Source organism: Zea mays, chromosome 1 (genome assembly GCF_902167145.1).
Source record: "Zea mays cultivar B73 chromosome 1, Zm-B73-REFERENCE-NAM-5.0, whole genome shotgun sequence".
Lineage (NCBI taxonomy): Eukaryota > Viridiplantae > Streptophyta > Magnoliopsida > Poales > Poaceae > Zea > Zea mays.
In genome coordinates this window covers 262852929-262873823 of record NC_050096.1, presented here as the reverse complement: position 1 = coordinate 262873823, position 20895 = coordinate 262852929, and positions in this window count along the sequence as shown.

Sequence of the window (20895 nt, the reverse complement as noted above, 5' to 3'; positions counted from 1 at the left end):
TTAAAAAAAAATGTATGCATATATATATTCATATAGACTTACCCCCAAGATAATCCTCCACATTAATCTCGGTGCCGAAGTCGGCAACGCGTTTGCCAGGCGGCGGCAACGTTCGGGCCGCCTTCGCAGCCTCCGCCGCTCCGCTGGCAGACGGCACCACCTTCGTCAGCTTGGGGCCTCCGGCGCCCACCGTCACCTCCGGTGCCTTGCCAGGCGCAGAGGCGCCAGCCTTCGCCGGCAGCGGCGGCTTGCCTCCGCCGGAGGCCTCAGCCTTCGCCGTTCCCCGCTGCCTCTTCGGCCGAGCTTCGTGAACCCTCACAGTCGCCTGGCGTTTTCGCGCCGCCCCTTGGCGATCCTTGTCCATCACTGTCCACACAACATGACCGATATTTCGCCCATAAGGAAAAACTTTCCACCGATGAACCATACGAGATGTAAAACAGTCCTCCTCAGCCGCGCAGGGGATAGAAATGTCTTTAGGCCAACAACCCCCGGTAACCCTCAGCATCCGAGCCGAAGACTCCCGGAGCTCGGGCGAAGACATCCTCTCCCCCGGGGCCGCACACGTCCTCATTAACTCTCTAGCGAAACTATCAGACACCCCAAGCCTTCCCATCGCAGTACCTAATTTTCTCTTTTTCGAGGAGGCGGCGGCCACCAGCGCAGGGTCGCCTCCAGTCTCCACCGCCGGTTTCTTCCCACGGCGGTCTGCTTCGTCTTGACCAGGGTAGCCGTCGTACGGCAGTTGATTTAATTCGAAGACCCTGTTCAAACGTTCGTTTGACCCGCGGATGTCAAAACTGCGCTGGCCTTCCGTCCTCGGCACGTAACGCCCCACGAGCCGCACCGCCAAGTCCTCCGCATCACGCACAACGACGGCCGGGTCACGGTTCCGCAAATTCAGTGCGAAGGCTGGACTTCGCACCACCCTTCCTCCGTGAAAGGGCATTTGGCGAGGGCATACTTCGCCCAGCGCCCAGCCGTGCGCCAAGGGCCAGACCCCGTACGCCACAAACTCTTCAACTAAATCACGGCCGCTGCTTTGACCGGCGGCGCACCGAAGGGCCCCTTCGTCTGCATCCTCTTCTGCCACTTCAAAAGGCGGATACGCAGAGTAATAGTGAAAGCACATTTCGGACACGGGGAGCCCTTGATGGCCTTCGACAGTAGCCTCAGCAACATAAAACCAAAATTCATTCCAATTGCCCCACTTGTTGCGGGCGCACGGGACCAACTCCACCACTGGCATTGTGGTCTTGCCGGTCTTCGGCGTGAAAGTGCATGACCCGAACTGGGCAACTCCGGCTTCAACCACCCTTTTCTGCCAATGCAAACAATAATTCTTCGCAAAAACTTCAACTGACGGCTGCCCGCCGTACGAAGTCGTCGCCTAGACATACTTCGCCAGCGCCACTATGGCGTTCGGTGTCAGCTGATGTATTTGAACGCTGAATCTGCGCAGGACTTCGCCGACAAACCGGTGCGCAGGCAAGCGGAGTCCGGCGACGAAGAACGCCTCGAAAACAACCAACTCGCCCTCCGGCTCGGGGACTTCCTCCGTCCCCGGAGCACGAGCGACTCCGCCGCCAAAGTAGCCCAACCGCTGCATATCTTCAATACGGGCTGACGTCATCCGTGACACACCAAATTCAACAGAGTCGCCGGCGCGCAACTCCTCCACCATCACGTTACTCAACGTCTCCTCAGACGAGGCGGCGGCCGGCGGCGTGGCGTTGGCGGAAGAAGAAGAGGATGGCATTGCTACGTACCGTCTGCGGCGGCGGGCGGTCTGCTTCACTCGAGCCAGAACGCCGGCGAGCAAAGGGAGCAGTGGAGGAAAAGGAGCAGCAAGACGGCGGGCGGCTAGGGTTTTACGGAGCGCGGAAGGCAGAGTTCAAACAGCGCCGCCCCCGCCCCCTTTTATAGGCAGAGCGCGGCTCTTCGGGAAACCCGCAATCTGACAGGCCGCGACGCTTCGGGAAACCCGCAATCCAACAGTACGCCGTCCATCAACGGTCACATCAAAAACCCCCGCGGAACCACTTCGAGCGAGGGCAGCGTCTCCGCCATCTAGCGACGTCTTCGGCACCAGGTGACTTTGTCGAACTGGTCCCTCGGAGGGCAAATGTTGGGGCGAAGGCAAAGACGCCACCCTTCGCTCGAGGCCTTCGCTGCAGCCGCTGGTCCGACAGAGACAAAGCGGGCAGGGACACCCTTCGCAGGACTCGGCACTTTGACGAAGGCCTGCGGCGACGTCCTCCCACGGCGCGTCCTCGTTCAGTCCTAAGGCCCACGCGTGATCTGGCCCATTGTGACGGGCCCTGCGTGGCCGCCTCTGTATTATGGGCCTAACTTGTAAAGGCATACTTGTAATTACAGCTTGTAACCCTGCTTTATGGGAATATTCCGGGGATAAACTAGGTGTCTGAGGGCACATGCGTCCTTAACACAAGGCGTTGGGCACTCAGATACCTATAAATACCCCCGCACAGTGCCCGTGAGAGGCTAGATTAACAGAGCTATTGCCCCCGTGCACGTAACCCTGTTGTCGCCACTGTTCACCCTTGTTGGCCTTCTTGCTGCAGAGAGCAAGTTCCAACACCCGGCTTGTAGTTGTGCTTAAGTTTATAAATTTCAGATTCGCCCTATTCACCCCCCTCTAGGCGACTTTCAATTGGTATCAAAGCCCGATGCTTCATTAGAGCTTAACCGCTCGAAGTAATGTCGGGAGATCACGCCAAGAAGATGGTGGTCGGCGGTGAGAAGACCGCTACAAGCCACGGGAAGGCTCCATCAAGGGAGTCCGCCAACAACAAGAAGGATGGATCCCCTTCACGCATTCGATCGCACAAGAGTGGCGAGAAGAAGAAGAAAATGAAGAAGGTGGTCTACTATGAGACCAACTCTTCCTCGCCCTCTACATCCGGATCCGACGCCGCGTTCGTCACTTCTAAGCGCCAAGAGCGCAAGAAGTATAGTAAGATACCCCTACGCTATCCTCGCATCCCTAGGCATACTCCATTACTTTCCGTCCCATTAGGCAAACCACCGACGTTTGACGGTGAAGATTATTCTAGGTGGAGTGATATGATGAGATATCACCTAACCTCACTCCACAAAAGCATATGGGATGTTGTTGAGTTTGGTGTACAGGTACCATCCGTAGGGGGTGAAGATTATGATGAGGACGAGGTGGCCCAAATCGTGCACTTCAACTCCCAAGCCACCACTATACTCCTCACCTCTCTAAGTCGAGAGGAGTATAACAAGGTGCAAGGATTGAAGAGCGCCAAGGAGATTTGGGACGTGCTCAAGACCGCGCACAAAGGAGACGAAGTGACAAAAATCACCAAGCGAGAGACGATCGAGGGGGAGCTCGGTCGCTTCCGGCTTCGCCAAGGGGAGGAGCCACAAGAGATGTACAACTGGCTCAAGACCTTGGTGAACCAAGTGCGCAACCTCGGGAGCACCAAATGGGATGACCATGAAATGGTCAAGGTTATTCTTAGATCACTCGTTTTTCTTAACCCTACGCAAGTTCAATTAATACATGGTGATCCTAGATACACACTAATGTCTCTCGAGGAAGTAATAGGAAAATTTGTGAGCTTTGAGTTGATGATCAAAGGCTCAAAGAAAATCATCGAGCAAGATGCCTCCTCCACGCTCGAAGCACAACCGGCCGCATTCAAGGCGACGGAGGAGAAGAAGGAAGAGTCTACGTCAAGTAGACTCCCCATTGACGCCTCCAAGCTCGACAATGAGGAAATGGCGCTCATCATCAAGAGCTTCCGCCAAATCCTCAAGCAAAGGAGGGGGAAGGACTACAAATCCCGCTCCAAGAAAGTGTGCTACAAATGTGGTAAGCCCGGTCACTTTATTGCAAAATGTTCATTATCAAGTGACAGTGACAGGGATAACGACAAGAAGGGCAAGAGGAGGAAAAGAAGAGGTACCACAAGAAGAGGGGCGGCGATGCCCACGTGTGCCGCGAGTGGAACTCCGATGAAAGCTCCACCGACTCTTCCTCCGACGAGGACGCCACCAACATTGCTGTCACCAAAGGACTCCTCTTCCCCAACGTCGGCCACAAGTGCCTCATGGCAAAGGACGACAAAAGGAAGAAGGTAAAATCAAAATCCTCCACCAAATATGCAATCTCTAGTGATGAGGATAATTCTAGTGATGAGGAGGATAATTTGCGTACCCTTTTTGCCAACCTAAGCATGCAACAAAAAGATAAGTTAAATGAATTAATTAGTGCTATTCATGAGAAGGATGAACTCTTGGACACCCAAGAGGACTTCCTAATTAAGGAAAACAAGAAGCATGTTAAGGTTAAAAATGCTTACGCTCTAGAAGTAGAAAAATGTGAAAAACTATCTAGTGAGCTAAGCACTTGCCATGATATTATTGCCAACCTTAGAAATGAGAATGCTAAAATAATTACTAAGGTTGATTCAAATGTATGTGATGATTCAATTTCCAATCTTAGAGATGATAATGTTAGTTTACTTGCCAAGATTGAAGAATTGAATGTCTCTCTTGCTAGCCTTAGAAACGAGAATGAAAAATTAATTACTAAGACTAAGGACTTAGATGTTTGCAATATTACCATTTCCAATCTTAAAAGTGAAAATGTCATTTTACATGCTAAGATTGTTGAACTAAAATCTTTCAAACCCTCTACATCTACTGTTGAGCATGTTTCCATTTGCACTAGATGTAGAGACATTAATGTTGATGCTATTCATGATCACCTAGCTTTAATTAAGAAACAAAATGATCACATAGCTCAACTTAATGCTAAAATTAATGAGCATGACTTAGAAAATAAAAAATTTAAATTTGCTAGAAGCATGCTCTATAGTGGGAGACGCCCTGGCATCAAGGATGGCATTGGCTTCCAAAAGGGAGATAATGTCAAACTTAATGCCCCTCCTAAAAGATTATCTAACTTTGTTAAGGGAAAGGCTCCCATGCCTCAGGATAACTGAAAGTCGCCTAGAGGGGGGTGAATAGGGCGAAACTGAAATTTACAAAGTTAATCACAACTACAAGTCGGGTTAGTCGTTAGAAATATAATCGAGTCCGAGAGAGGGTGCAAAACAAATCGCAAGCGAATAAAGAGTGTGACACGCAGATTTGTTTTACCGAGGTTCGGTTCTTGCAAACCTACTCCCCGTTGAGGTGGTCACAAAGACCGGGTCTCTCTCAACCCTTTCCCTCTCTCAAACGGTCCCTCGGACCGAGTGAGCTTTTCTTCTCAATCACTTGGAACACAAAGTTCCCACAAGGACCACCACAAGATTGGTGTCTCTTGCCTCAATTACAAGTGAGTTTGATCTTAAGAAAGAATGAGAAAGAAAGCAATCCAAGCGCAAGAGCTCAAAAGAACACAACAAATCACTCTCACTTAACACTAAAGCTTTTGTGGAATTGGGAGAGGATTTGATCACTTGGGTGTGTCTTGTATTGAATGCCTAGCTCTTGTAAGTGGTTGGAAGTTGGAAAACTTGGATGACTTGAATGTGGGGTGGTTGGGGGTATTTATAACCCCAACCACCAAACTAGCCGTTTGGTGGAGGCTGTTGTCGCATGGCGCACCGGACAGTCCGGTGCGCCACCAGACACTGTCCGGTGCGCCAACCACGTCACCAGGCCGTTAGGTTCCGACCGTTGGAGTTCTGACGTGTGGGCCCGCCTGGCTGTCCGGTGGTGCACCGGACAGTTCCTGTAGACTGTCTGGTGTGCCACCCGCACGTGCTCTGCTCCTCTGCGCGCGCTGGCGCGCATTTAATGCGTTGCAGTCGACCGTTGGCACCTGTATAACTTATAGACTAGAGCAAACTAGTTAGTCCAATTATTTGTGTTGGGCGATTCAACCACCAAAATCATTTGGGAAATAGGTGTAAGCCTAATTCCCTTTCAATCTCCCCCTTTTTGGTGATTGATGCCAACACAAACCAAAGCAAGTATTGAAGTGCATAACTGAACTAGTTTGCATAATGTAAGTGCAAAGATTGCTTAGAATTGAGCCAATATAAATACTTATCAGATATGCATGGATTGTTTCTTTATTTTTAACATTTTGGACCATGCTTGCACCACATGTTTTGTTTTTGCAAATTCTTTTATAAATCCTTTTCAAATAGTCAAAGGTAAATGAATAATACTTTTGCGAAGCATTTTCAAGATTTGAAATTTTCTCCCCCTGTCTCAAATGCTTTTCCTTTGACTAAACAAAACTCCCCCTTAATGAAATCTCCTCTTAGTGTTCAAGAGGGTTTTAAGATATTGATTTTGAAAATACTACTCTCTCCCCCTTTTGAACTCAATGAGATACCAATTTGAAAATCATACCAATTGAAAAACTCTTTCTAAAATTAGTAACAATTGAAAAACCAAAAAAAATTAAATTGGTGGTGGTGCGGTCCTTTTGCTTTGGGCTCATGCTCTCTCCCCCTTTGGCATAAATCGCCAAAAACGAAATCATTAGAGCCCTTACCTAACTATTTTCTCCCCTTTGGTAAATAGAACATATGAGTGAAGATTATACCAACGCCGGAGAGGTGCTCGGAGCGACAGCGAAGGATAAGTTATGGAGCGGAGTGGAAGCCTTTGTCTTCGCCGAAGACTCCAATTCCCTTTTAATACACCTATGACTTGGTTTGAAATAGACTTGAAAAACACATTAGTCGTAGCATATATAAAAGAGACATGATCAAAGGTATATGAATGAGCTATGTGTGTAAATCAACAAAAGAAGTTCCTAGAATCAAGGATATTTAGCTCATGCTTAAGTTTGTTAAAAGATTGTTCATCAAGTAGCTTGGTAAAGATATCGGCTAGTTGATCTTTAGTGTTAATATATGAAATCTCGATATCTCCCTTTTGTTGGTGATCCCTTAAAAAGTGATACCGAATGGCTATGTGTTTAGTGCGGCTATGCTCAACGGGATTATCCGTCATGCGGATTGCACTCTCATTATCACATAGAAGAGGAACTTTGGTTAATTTGTAACCGTAGTCCCTAAGGGTTTGCCTCATCCAAAGTAGTTGCGCGCAACAATGGCCTGCGGCAATGTACTCGGCTTCGGCGGTAGAAAGAGCTACCGAATTTTTCTTCTTTGAAGCCCAAGACACCAAGGACCTTCCCAAGAACTGGCAAGTCCCCGATGTGCTCTTTCTATTAATTTTACATCCCGCCCAATCGGCATCCGAATAACCAATCAAATCAAATGTGGATCCCCTAGGATACCAAAGCCCAAACTTAGGAGTATAAACTAAATATCTCAAGATTCGTTTTACGGCTGTAAGGTGAGCTTCCTTAGGGTCGGCTTGGAATCTTGCACACATGCATACGGAAAGCATAATATCCGGTCGAGATGCACATAAATAGAGTAAAGAACCTATCATCGACCGGTATACCTTTTGATCCACGGACTTACCTTCCGTGTCGAGGTCGAGATGCCCATTGGTTCCCATGGGTGTCTTGATGGGCTTGGCATCCTTCATCCCAAACTTGTTTATAATGTCTTGAGTATACTTCGTTTGGCTTAGGAATGTGCCCTCTTGGAGTTGCTTCACTTGAAATCCCAAGAAGTACTTCAACTCCCCCATCATCGACATCTCGAATTTTTGTGTCATGATCCTACTAAATTCCTCACATGTAGATTCGTTAGTAGACCCAAATATAATATCATCAACATAAATTTGGCATACAAACAAATCATTGTCAAGAGTTTTAGTGAATAGAGTAGGATCGGCTTTTCCGACTTTGAAGCCATTAGCAATAAGAAAATCTCTTAGGCATTCATACCATGCTCTTGGGGCTTGCTTGAGCCCATAAAGCGCCTTAGAGAGTTTGTAAACATGGTTAGGATACTCACTATCTTCAAAGCCAGGAGGTTGCTCAACATAGACCTCTTCCTTGATTGGTCCATTGAGGAAGGCACTTTTCACGTCCATTTGGTAAAGCTTGAAGCCATGATAAGTAGCATAGGCCAATAATAAATGAATTGACTCAAGCCTAGCTACGGGTGCATAGGTTTCACCGAAATCCAAACCTTCGACTTGGGAGTATCCTTTGGCCACAAGTCGGGCTTTGTTCCTTGTCACCACACCATGCTCGTCTTGCTTGTTGCGGAAGACCCACTTGGTTCCTACAACATTTTGGTTAGGACGTGGAACTAAATGTCATACCTCATTCCTAGTGAAGTTGTTGAGCTCCTCTTGCATCGCCACCACCCAATCCGAATCTTGTAGTGCTTCCTCTACCCTGTGTGGCTCAATAGAGGAAACAAACGAGTAATGTTCACAAAAATGTGCAACACGAGATCTAGTGGTTACCCCCTAATGAATGTCGCCGAGGATGGTGTCGACGGGGTGATCTCGTTGGATTGCTTGGTGGACTCTTGGGTGTGGCGGTCTTGGTTCTTCATCCTCCTTGTCTTGATCATTTGCATCTCCCCCTTGATCATTGCCATCATCTTGAGGTGGCTCATCTCTTTGATCTTCTTCTTCATCAACTTGAGCCTCATCCTCATTTTGAGTTGGTGGATATGCTTACGTGGAGGAGGATGGTTGATCTTGTGCACTTGGAGGCTCTTCGGATTCCTTAGGACACACATCCCCAATGGACATGTTCCTTAGCGCGATGCATGGAGCCTCTTCATCACCTATCTCATCAAGATCAACTTGCTCTACTTGAGAGCCGTTAGTCTCATCAAACACAACGTCACAAGAAACTTCAACTTGTCCCGAGGACTTGTTAAAGACTCTATATGCCCTTGTGTTTGAATCATATCCTAGTACAAAGCCTTCTATAGACTTAGGAGCAAATTTGGATTTTCTACCTCTTTTAACAAGAATAAAGCATTTGCTACCAAAGACTCTAAAATATGAAATATAGGGCTTTTTACCGGTTAGGAGTTCGTATGATGTCTTCTTGAGGATTCAGTGTAGGTATAACCGGTTGATAGCGTAGCAAGCGGTGTTAACTGCCTCTGCCCAAAACCGATCTAACGTCTTGTACTCATCAAGCATGGTTCTTGTCATGTCCAATAGAGTTCTATTCTTACTCTCCACTACACCATTTTGTTGTGGGGTGTAGGGAGAAGAGAACTCATGCTTGATGCCCTCCTCCTCAAGGAAGCCTTCTATTTGTGAGTTTTTGAACTCCGTCCCATTGTCGCTTCTAATTTTGTTGATCCTTAAGCCGAACTCGTTTTGAGACAGTCTCAAGAATCCTTTTAAGGTCTCTTGGGTATGAGATTTTTCCTGCAAAAAGAACACCCAAGTGAAGCGATAATAATCATCCACAATAACTAGACAATACTTACTCCCGCCGATGCTTATGTAAGCAATCGGGCCGAATAGATCCATGTGTAGGAATTCCAGTGGCCTGTCAGTCGTCATGATGTTCTTGTGTGGATGATGAGCACCAACTTGCTTCCCCGCTTGGCATGCGCTACAAATCCTGTCTTTCTCAAAATGAACATTCGTTAATCCTAAAATGTGTTCTCCCTTTAGAAGCTTATGAAGATTCTTCATCCCAACATGGGCTAGTCGGCGGTGCCAGAGCCAACCCATGTTAGTCTTAGCAATTAAGCATGTGTCGAGTTCAGCTCTATCAAAATCTACTAAGTATAGCTGACCCTCTAACGCACCCTTAAATGCTATTGAATCATCACTTCTTCTAAAGACAGTGACACCTACATCAGTAAAAAGACAGTTGTAGCCCATTTGACATAATTGAGAAACGGAAAGCAAATTGTAATCTAAAGAATCTACAAGAAAAACATTGGAAATGGAATGGTCAGGTGATATAGCAATTTTACCCAATCCTTTGACCAAACCTTGATTTCCATCCCCGAATGTGATAGCTCGTTGGGGATCTTGGTTTTTCTCGTAGGAGGAGAACATTTTCTTCTCCCCAGTCATGTGGTTTGTGCACCCGCTATCGATGATCCAACTTGAGCCCCCGGATGCATAAACCTACAAAACAAGTTTAGTTCTTGACTTTAGGTACCCAAATGGTTTTGGGTCCTTTGGCATTAGACACAAGAACTTTGGGTACCCAAACACAAGTCTTTGACCCCTTGTGCTTGCCCCCGACATACTTGGCAACTACTTTGCCGGATTTGTTAGTTAACACATAAGATGCATCAAAAGTTTTAAAAGAAATGTCATGATCATTTGATGCACTAGGAGTTTTCTTCTTAGGCAACTTAGCACGGGTTGGTTGCCTAGAACTAGATGTCTCACCCTTATACATAAAAGCATGATTAGGGCTAGAGTGAGACTTTCTAGAATGAATTCTCCTAATTTTGCTCTCAGGATAACCGACAGGGTATAAAATGTAACCCTCGATATCTTGAGGCATGGGAGCCTTGCCCTTAACAAAGTTGGATAATCTCTTAGGAGGGGCATTAAGTTTGACATTGTCCCCCCTTTTGGAAGCCAATGCCATCCTTAATGCCAGGGCGTCTCCCACTATAAAGCATACTACGAGCAAATTTAAATTTTTCATTTTCAAGTTCATGCTCGGCAATTTTAGCATCTAATTTTGCTATATGATCATTTTGTTGTTTAATTAAAGCCATGTGATCATGAATAGCATTAATATCAACATCTCTACATCTAGTACAAATAGAAGTGTGCTCAACGGTAGATGTAGATGGTTTGCAAGATTTTAATTCTACAACCTTAGCATGCAATATATCATTTTTACTTCTAAGGTCGGAAATGGTAGCATTGCAAACATCAAAATCTTTAGCCTTAGCAAGCAATTTTTCATTTTCATCTCTAAGGCTAGCAAGAGAAATGTTCAATTCTTCAATCTTAGCAAGCAAATCATCATTATCATTTCTAAGATTGGGAATTGAAACATTACAAACATTTGAATCAACCTTAGCTAACAAATTAGCGTTTTCATTTCTAAGGTTGTCAATAGTCTCATGGGAAGTGCTTATCTCACTAGATAATTTTTCGCACTTTTCCACTTCTAGAGCATAAGCATTTTTTTACCTTAACATGCTTTTTGTTTTCCTTAATAAGGAAGTCCTCTTGGGAGTCCAAGAGATCATCCTTTTCATGTATAGCACTAATCAATTCATTTAACTTTTCTTTTTGTTGCATGTTTAAGTTGGCAAAAAGAGTACGCAAATTATCTTCCTCATCACTAGCATTATCATCGCTAGAAGACTCATATCTAGTGGAGGATTTGGATTTAACCTTCTTCTTTTTGTCGTCCTTTGCCATGAGGCACTTGTGGCCAACGTTGGGAAAGAGAAGTCCCTTGGTGACGGCGATGTTGGCGGCGTCCTCGTCGTCGGAGGAGTCGCTAGAGCTTTCGTCGGAGTCCCACTCATGACAAACATGGGCATCGCCGCCCTTCTTCTTATAGTACCTCTTCTTTTCCTTTCTTCTCCCCTTCTTGTCGTCGCCCCTGTCACTGTCACTAGATATAGGACATTTTGCAATAAAATGACCGGGCTTACCACATTTGTAGCACACCTTCTTGGAGCGGGGCTTGTAATCTTTCCCCCTCCTTTGCTTGAGGATTTGGCGGAAGCTCTTGATGACGAGCGCCATTTCCTCGTTGTCGAGCTTTGAGGCGTCGATTGGTTGTCTACTCGGTGTAGACTCCTCCTTCTTCTCCTCCATCGCCTTAAATGCGACCGGTTGTGCTTCGGATATGGAGGGATCATCTAGCTCATTGATTTTCTTTGAGCCCTTGATCATGTACTCAAAGCTCACAAAATTCTTGATTACTTCCTCGGGAGTCATTAGTGTATATCTAGGATTGCCACGAATTAATTGAACTTGAGTAGGGTTAAGGAAAATAAGTGATCTAAGAATAACCTTAACCATCTCGTGGTCATCCCGCCTTTTGCTCCCGAGGTTGCGCACTTGGTTCACCAAGGTTTTGAGCCGATTGTACATGTCTTGTGGCTCTTCCCCTTTGCGAAGCCAGAAGCGATCGAGCTCCCCCTCGATCGTCTCCTGCTTGGTGATCTTGGTTAGCTCATCTCCCTCGTGTGCGGTTTTGAGCACGTCCTAAACTTCCTTGGCGCTCTTTAATCCTTGCACCTTGTTGTACTCCTCTCTACATAAAGAGGCGAGGGGTATTGTTGTGGCTTGTGAGTTGAAGTGCTCAACTTGGGCAACCTCGTCCTCATCATAATCCTCATCTCCTACGGATGGTACCTGTACACCAAACTCAACGACATCCCATATACTTTTGTGGAGTGAGGTTAGGTGAAACCGCATTAAATCACTCCACCTAGCATAATCTTCACCATCAAATGTTGGTGGTTTGCCTAATGGGACGGAAAGTAAAGGTGTATGTTTAGGAATGCGAGGATAGCGTAAGGGAATCTTACTAAACTTCTTACGCTCATGGCGCTTAGAAGTTACGGAGGGCGCGTCGGAGCCGGAGGTGGAAGGTGATGAAGTATCGGTCTCGTGGTAGACCACCTTCCTCATCTTCTTTTTCTTGTCGCCACTCCGATGCGACTTGTGGGAAGAGGCTTTCTTCTCCTTCCCCTTCTTGCGGGACTCTCCCGATGAAGCCTTCCCGTGGCTTGTAGTGGGCTTGTCGCCGGTCTCCATCTCCTTCTTGGCGTGTTCTCCCGACATCACTTCGAGCGGTTAGGCTCTAATGAAGCACCGGGCTCTGATACCAATTGAAAGTCGCCTAGAGGGGGGGTGAATAGGGCGAAACTGAAATTTACAAAGTTAATCACAACTACAAGCCGAGTTAGTTGTTAGAAATATAATCGAGTCCGAGAGAGGGTGCAAAACAAATCGCAAGCGAATAAAGAGTGTGACACGCGGATTTGTTTTACCGAGGTTTGGTTCTTGCAAACCTACTCCCCGTTGAGGTGGTCACAAAGACCGGGTCTCTCTCAACCCTTTCCCTCTCTCAAACGGTCCCTCGGACCGAGTGAGCTTTTCTTCTCAATCACTTGGAACACAAAGTTCCCACAAGGACCACCACAAGATTGGTGTCTCTTGCCTCAATTACAAGTGAGTTTGATCTTAAGAAAGAATGAGAAAGAAAGCAATCCAAGCGCAAGAGCTCAAAAGAACACAACAAATCACTCTCACTTAACACTAAAGCTTTTGTGGAATTGGGAGAGGATTTGATCACTTGGGTGTGTCTTGTATTGAATGCCTAGCTCTTGTAAGTGGTTGGAAGTTGGAAAACTTGGATGACTTGAATGTGGGGTGGTTGGGGGTATTTATAACCCCAACCACCAAACTAGCCGTTTGGTGGAGGCTGTTGTCGCATGGCGCACCGGACAGTCCGGTGCGCCACCAGACACTGTCCGGTGCGCCAACCACATCACCAGGCCGTTAGGTTCCGACCGTTGGAGTTCTGATGTGTGGGCCCGCCTGGCTGTCCGGTGGTGCACCGGACAGGTCCTGTAGACTGTCCGGTGTGCCACCCGCACGTGCTCTGCTCCTCTACGCGCGCTGGCGAGCATTTAATGCGTTGCAGTCGACCGTTGGCGCGAAGTAGCCATTGCTCCGCTGGCTCACCGGACAGTCCGGTGTGCACCGGACATGTCCGGTGAATTATAGCAGAGCGGAAATCCGAAGCTGGCGAGTTCAGAGTCGTTCTCCTCTGGAGCACCGGACACAGTCCGGTGTGCACCGGACATGTCCGGTGAATTATAGCGAAGCGCCACTGAATCTTCCCGAAGGTGCGAAGTTTAGCTTGGAGTCCCCTGGTGCATCGGACACGGTCCGGTGGCACACCGGACAGTCCGGTGCGCCAGACCAGGGCTGCCTTCGGTTGTCCCTTGCTCTTTTGGTTGAACCCATTTCTTGGTCTTTTTATTGGCTAAGTGTGAACCTTTGGCACCTGTATAACTTATAGACTAGAGCAAACTAGTTAGTCCAATTATTTATGTTGGGCGATTCAACCACCAAAATCATTTGGGAAATAGGTGTAAGCCTAATTCCCTTTCAATAACGAGGGTTACATTTTGTACCGTACCGGTTTTCCCGAGCATAAGATTAGGAGAATTCACTCTAGGAAGTCTCACTCTGGCTCTAATCATGCTTTTATGTATAAGAGTGAGGCATCTAGTTCTAGGCAATCAACCCATGCTAAATTGCCTAAGAAGAGAACTCCTATTGCATCAAATGAACCTAGCATTTCATTTAAAACTTTTGATGCATCTTATGTTTTGACTAACAAATCCGGTAAAGTAGTTGCCAAGTATGTTGGGGGCAAACACAAGGGGTCAAAGACTTGTGTTTGGGTACCCAAAGTTCTTGTATCTAATGTCAAAGGACCCAAAACCGTTTGGGTACCTAAAATCAAGAACTAAATTTGTTTTGTAGGTTTATGCATCCGGGGGCTCAAGTTGGATCATCGATAGCGGGTGCACAAACCACATGACAGGGGAGAAAAAGATGTTCTCCTCCTACGAGAAAAACCAAGATCCCCAACGAGCTATCACATTCGGGGATGGGAATCAAGGTTTGGTCAAAGGATTGGGTAAAATTGCTATATCACCTGACCATTCCATTTCCAATGTTTTTCTTGTAGATTCTTTAGATTATAACTTGCTTTCAGTTTCGCAATTATGTAAAATGGGTTACAACTGTCTTTTTACGGATACAGGTGTTACTGTCTTTAGAAGAAGTGATGATTCAGTAGCATTTAAGGGAGTGTTAGAGCGTCAGCTATACTTAGTAGATTTTGATAGAGCTGAACTCGACACTTGCTTAATTGCTAAGACTAACATGGGCTGGCTCTGGCATCGCCGACTAGCACATGTTAGAATGAAGAATCTTCACAAGCTTCTAAAAGGAGAACACATTTTGGGACTAACAAATGTTCATTTTGAGAAAGACAGGGTTTGTAGCGCATGTCAGGCAGGGAAGCAAGTTGGTGTTTATCATCCACACAAGAACATCATGACGACTGACAGGCCACTCGAGCTCCTACACATGGACCTATTTGGCCTGATAGCTTACATAAGCATCGGCGGGAGTAAGTACTGTCTAGTTATTGTGGATGATTATTCTCGCTTCACTTGGGTGTTCTTTTTGCAGGAAAAATCTCATACCCAAGAGACATTAAAGGGATTCTTGAGACGGGCTCAAAACGAGTTCGGCTTAAGGATCAAGAAAATTAGAAGCGACAACGGGACGGAGTTCAAGAACTCTCAAATTGAAGGCTTTCTTGAGGAAGAGGGCATCAAGCATGAGTTCTCTTCTCCCTACATGCCACAACAAAATGGTGTAGTGGAGAGGAAGAATCGAACTCTATTGGACTTGGCAAGGACCATGCTTGATGAATACAAGATTTTGGATCGGTTTTGGGCCGAGGCGGTCAACACCGCCTGCTACGCCATCAACCGGTTATATCTACACCGAATCCTCAAAAATACATCATACGAACTCCTAACCGGTAAAAAGCCCAATGTTTCATTTTTTAGAGTCTTTGGTAGCAAATGCTTTTATTCTTGTTAAAAGAGGTAGAAAATCTAAATTTGCTCCTAAGGTTGTAGAAGGCTTTTTACTAGGTTATGATTCAAACACAAGGGCATATAAAGTCTTTAACAAGTCCTCTGGACTAGTTGAAGTTTCTTGTGGCATTGTGTTTGATGAGACTAACGGCTCTCAAGTAGAGCAAGTTGATCTTGATGAGCTAGATGATGAAGAGGCTCCGTGCGTCACGCTAAGGAACATGTCCATTGGGGATGTGTGCCCTAAGGAATCCAAAGAGCCTCCACAAGCACAAGATCAACCATCTTCCTCCATGCAAGCATCTCCACCAACTCAAGATGAAGATGAGGCTCAAGATGATGAAGAGGAAGATCAAGAAGTTGAGCCACCTCAAGAGGAGAGCAATGATCAAGGGGGATATGCCCATGATCAAGATGAGGAAGATGAACAAGTTCCAAGACCGCCACACCCAAGAGTCCACCAAGCAATCCAACGAGATCACCCCGTGAACACCATCCTCGGTGATATTCAAAAGGGGGTAACTACTCGATCTCGTGTTGCTCATTTTTGTGAACATTACTCTTTTGTTTCCTCTATTGAGCCACACAAAGTAGAGGAAGCACTTCAAGATTTGGATTGGGTGGTGGCGATGCAAGAGGAGCTCAACAACTTCACTAGGAATGAGGTATGACATTTTGTTCCACGTCCTAACCAAAATGTTGTAGGAACCAAGTGGGTTTTCCGCAACAAGCAAGGTGAGCATGGTGTGGTGACAAGGAACAAAGCCCGACTTGTGGCCAAGGGATATTCACAAGTCAAAGGTTTGGATTTCGGTGAAACCTATGCACCCATAGCTAGGCTTGAGTCAATTCGCATTTTACTTGCCTATGCTACTTACCATGGCTTCAAGCTTTATCAAATGGACGTGAAGAGTGCCTTCCTCAATGGACCAATCAAGGAAGAGGTCTATGTTGAGCAACCTCCCGGCTTTGAAGATAGTGAGTATCCTAATCACGTATATAAACTCTTTAAGGCGCTTTATGGGCTCAAGCAAGCCCCAAGAGCATGGTATGAATGCCTAAGAGATTTTCTTATCACTAATGGCTTCAAGGTCGGAAAGGCCGATCCTACCTTATTTACTAAAACTCTTGAAAATGATTTGTTTGTATGCCAAATTTATGTTGATGATATTATATTTGGGTCTACTAACAAATCTACATGTGAGGAATTTAGTAGGATCATGACACAAAAATTCGAGATGTCTATGATGGGGGAGTTGAAGTACTTTATAGGTTTTCAAGTGAAGCAACTCCAAGAGGGCACCTTCATTAGCCAAACGAAGTATATTTAAGACATCCTAAACAAGTTTGGGATGAAGGATGCCAAGCCCATCAAGACACCCATGGGAACCAATGGGCATCCCGACCTCGACACGAGAGGTAAATCCGTAGATCAAAAGGTATACCGGTCGATGATAGGTTCTTTACTCTATTTATGTGCTTCACGACCGGATATAATGCTTTCCATATGCATGTGTGCAAGATTCCAAGCCGATCCTAAGGAAGCTCACCTTAGGGCCGTAAAACGAATCTTGAGATATTTAGTTTATACTCCTAAGTTTGGGCTTTGGTACCCTAAGGGATCCACATTTGATTTAATTGGTTATTCGGATGTCGATTGGGCGGGGTGTAAAATTAATAGAAAGAGCACATCGGGGACTTGCCAGTTCTTGGGAAGGTCTCTGGTGTCTTGGGCTTCAAAGAAGCAAAATTCCGTCGCTCTTTCTACCGCCGAAGCCGAGTATATTGCCGCAGGCCATTGTTGCGCGCAATTGCTTTGGATGAGGCAAACCCTTAGGGACTATGGTTACAAATTAACCAAAGTTCCTCTTCTATGTGATAATGAGAGTGCAATCCGAATGACGGATAATCTCGTTGAACATAGCCGCACTAAACACATAGCCATTCGGTATCATTTCTTAAGGGATCACCAATAAAAGGGGGATATCGAGATTGCATATATTAACACCAAAGAACAATTAGCCGATATCTTTACCAAGCCACTAGATGAACAAACATTTAACAAACTTAGGCATGAGCTAAATATTCTTGATTCTCAGAATTTCCTTTGATGTCTTGCACACATAGCTCATTAATATACCTTTGATCATATCTCTTTTATATGCTATGACTAATGTGTTTTCAAGTGTATTTCAAACCAAGTCATAGATTGAAAGGGAATTGGAGTCTTCAGCGAAGACAAAGGCTTCCACTCCACTCCATCGAAATTACTCATCCTTCGCCGTCGCTCCGCAACGCTCTCCAACTTTGGTATAATCTTCACTCATATGTTATTTACCATAGGGAGAGAAAGTAAAAAGGGCTTATATTTCACTCAAGTATCCGTTTTTGGCGATTCATGCCAAAGGGGGAGAAAGTATTAGCCCAAAGCAAAAGGACCGCACCACCACCAATTTTCAAAAATTTGAGTTAAGAAAAGATTTTTCAATTGGTGATTTTTCAATCGGTATCTTATTAGAATTTCAAATTGGTACAACCCTTTCAAAACTAATATCTAAAACCCTCTTGAACACTAAGAGGAGGATTTGATTGAGGGGGAGTTTTGTTTAGTCAAAGGAAAAACATTTGAAACAGGGGGAGAAAATTTCAAAATCTTGATAATGCTTCTCAAAATCTTATTCATTTATCTTTGACTATTTGCAAAAGGACTTTGAAAAGAATTTACAAAAGAATTTGCAAAAACAAAACATGTGGTGCAAACGTGGTCCAAAATGTTAAAAAATAATAAAGAAATCAATCCATGTGCATCTTATGAGAATTTGTTGGTTCAATTCTAAGTAACTTTTGCACTTACATTATGCAAACTAGTTCAATTATGCACTTCTATATTTGCTTTGGTTTGTGTTGGCATCAATCACCAAAAAGGGGGAGATTGAAAGGGAATTAGGTTTACACCTCTTTCCTAATTGATTTTGGTGGTTGGATTGCCCAACACAAATAATTGGACTAACTAGTTTGCTCTAGATTATGAGTTCTACAGGTGCCAAAGGTTCACAACAAACCAATAAAAAGACCGAGAAAGGATTCAAATATTGAGAGCTAAAGTCAGCCGAAGTGTGCCCTGATCTGGCGCACCGGACTGTCCGGTGCACCACCGGACAGTGTCCGGTGCACCAGGGACTCCAACTCCAAACTGCTCACCTTCGGGAATTCTAGAGACCGCTCCGCTATAATTCACCGGACAGTGTCTGGTGGCGCACCGGACTGTCCGGTGTGCCAGCGGAGCAACGGCTACTTCGCGCCAACGGTCGTCTGCAGAAGGCATTAAATGCGCTACAGTGCGTGCCAGAGTCAGAGTAGAGCCAGATGGCGCACCGGACAGTGAACAGTGTCTGTCTGGTGCACCACCGGATTGTCCGGTGGCCCAGAAGACAGAAGCTCCAACGGTCGGAATCCAACGACTTGGTGACGTGGCAGGCGCACCGGACTGTCCGGTGCGCCATGCGACATCAGCCTTTACCAAACGACTAGTTTGGTGGTTGGAGCTATAAATACCCCCAACCACCCACCATTCATTGCATCCAAGTTTTCTGACTTCTCACACCTTACAAGAGCTATAGCATTCAATACAAGACACACCAAAGAGATCAAATCCTCTCCCAAGTCCATAGATCATTCCAAATCAAATAGTGACTAGTGAGAGAGTGACTCGTGTTCACTTGAGCTCTTGCGCTTGCATTGCTTCTTTTTCTCATTCTTTCTTGTGATCAACTCAATTGTAACCGAGGCAAGAGACACCAATTGTGTGGTGGTCCTTGCGGGGACTTTGTGTCCCGTTTGATTGAGAAGAGAAGCTCACTCGGTCTAAGTGACCGTTTGAGAGAGGGAAAGAGTTGAAAGAGACCCGGTCTTTGTGACCACCTCAACGGGGAGTAGGTTTGCAAGAACCGAACCTCGGTAAAACAAATCCGTGTGTCTCACTCTTTATTTGCCCGCGATTTGTTTTTCTCCCTCTCTCTCGGACTCATTCATATTTCTAACGCTAACCCAGCTTGTAGTTGTGCTTAAGTTTATAAATTTCAGATTCACCCTATTCACCCCCTCTAGGCGACTTTCACCTCCTCCGTGACCTTGTCGCTCCTAACCTCCCCCTCACTCGTGCCATCGCCACAGTTGCCATCAACCCATTCCTTCGCGTCGTCGCCGCCGCTGACCCCTCCCCTCCTCCCTTCCTCGAGATTATAGCTTTAGCACAGGCGCAAATACAAAAACGGACGAGACAAATATGGAAAACGAGACAGGTTAGGACCGTCCATTTCTAATACCTCGATGACTTTGCTACTATTGTATTATGAAATAAAAAATTAATAGTAATCATTATTATTATTGTTGTTGTTGTTGTTGTTGTTTAAAGTTGTTAAAACTGAGTGTATTTCTATTATATAAAGCATCAGTTTCCATCATTTTTCATCATTATCGTGATCTCACATATTTAAATGGTAAAAAGACTAAAAATATGTATAAATAGAGATTTGAATCATGATTGTTGGCTTTAAATATAATTTATATTTACTTAAGGCATGTTTGATCCCCTGAGCTAAAGTGATGTGATTAAAGTTTTAGTCTTCATGTTTGGATTTTTAGCTTTTTAGTCACTTTATTTTAGCTAATGAAGTCTAAACATGTGCTGAGCGCCAATAGAACACGTCTTTTTGTTTTATACTCTATACTTATAAATAGAAACCGTAACGACGTACGTATCAGCACGACTGGTTAAAGTTATGGGTGTTTAGTTCCCTAAATAAAATTTAATTCTTATCGTATTAAATGTTTAGATATCTATTACAAGTATTATATATAAGCTTAGGGTGTGTTTGGTTTGAGATCAAAGTAGTGAGGCGGAGACGACACTGTCCTCTTGATTTTTTGGATCATGTCGACACCAAAAATTACTTCGGTATTTACCTTTCCCCCACGTGACTCTCATCCAAACATTATAGAAATTGTGGCCATCCACTTCCATCCATTCTTGTACATCCAACCAAACACATCTATTAGGTTTAACTAGTTGGCTTCTCGTGCGTTGCGACGACTCACAACAATATCCACGTAAATTATCCACCAAAAAGATCTCAAGATTTTTATTGATTTTCTCCGCTCTTCGCATAATATTTTTTATGAACGCACGGGTACCATAGACAGCAAATCAGAGACCCACATCCCTCACCTCTCCCACTTCCAAGGTTTCGTAGAGCAGGAGGGGAAGAGAAGAGGTGTACATACCTGTTCGTTGCCGGAGAAGGACACAACGAAGACCTAGGCATCTGGAGGCGACATAGATAGTATACTGCTAGAAATATAGGGAGAGATCATGCAAGCGGAGAAATAAGCCCACCCGAAG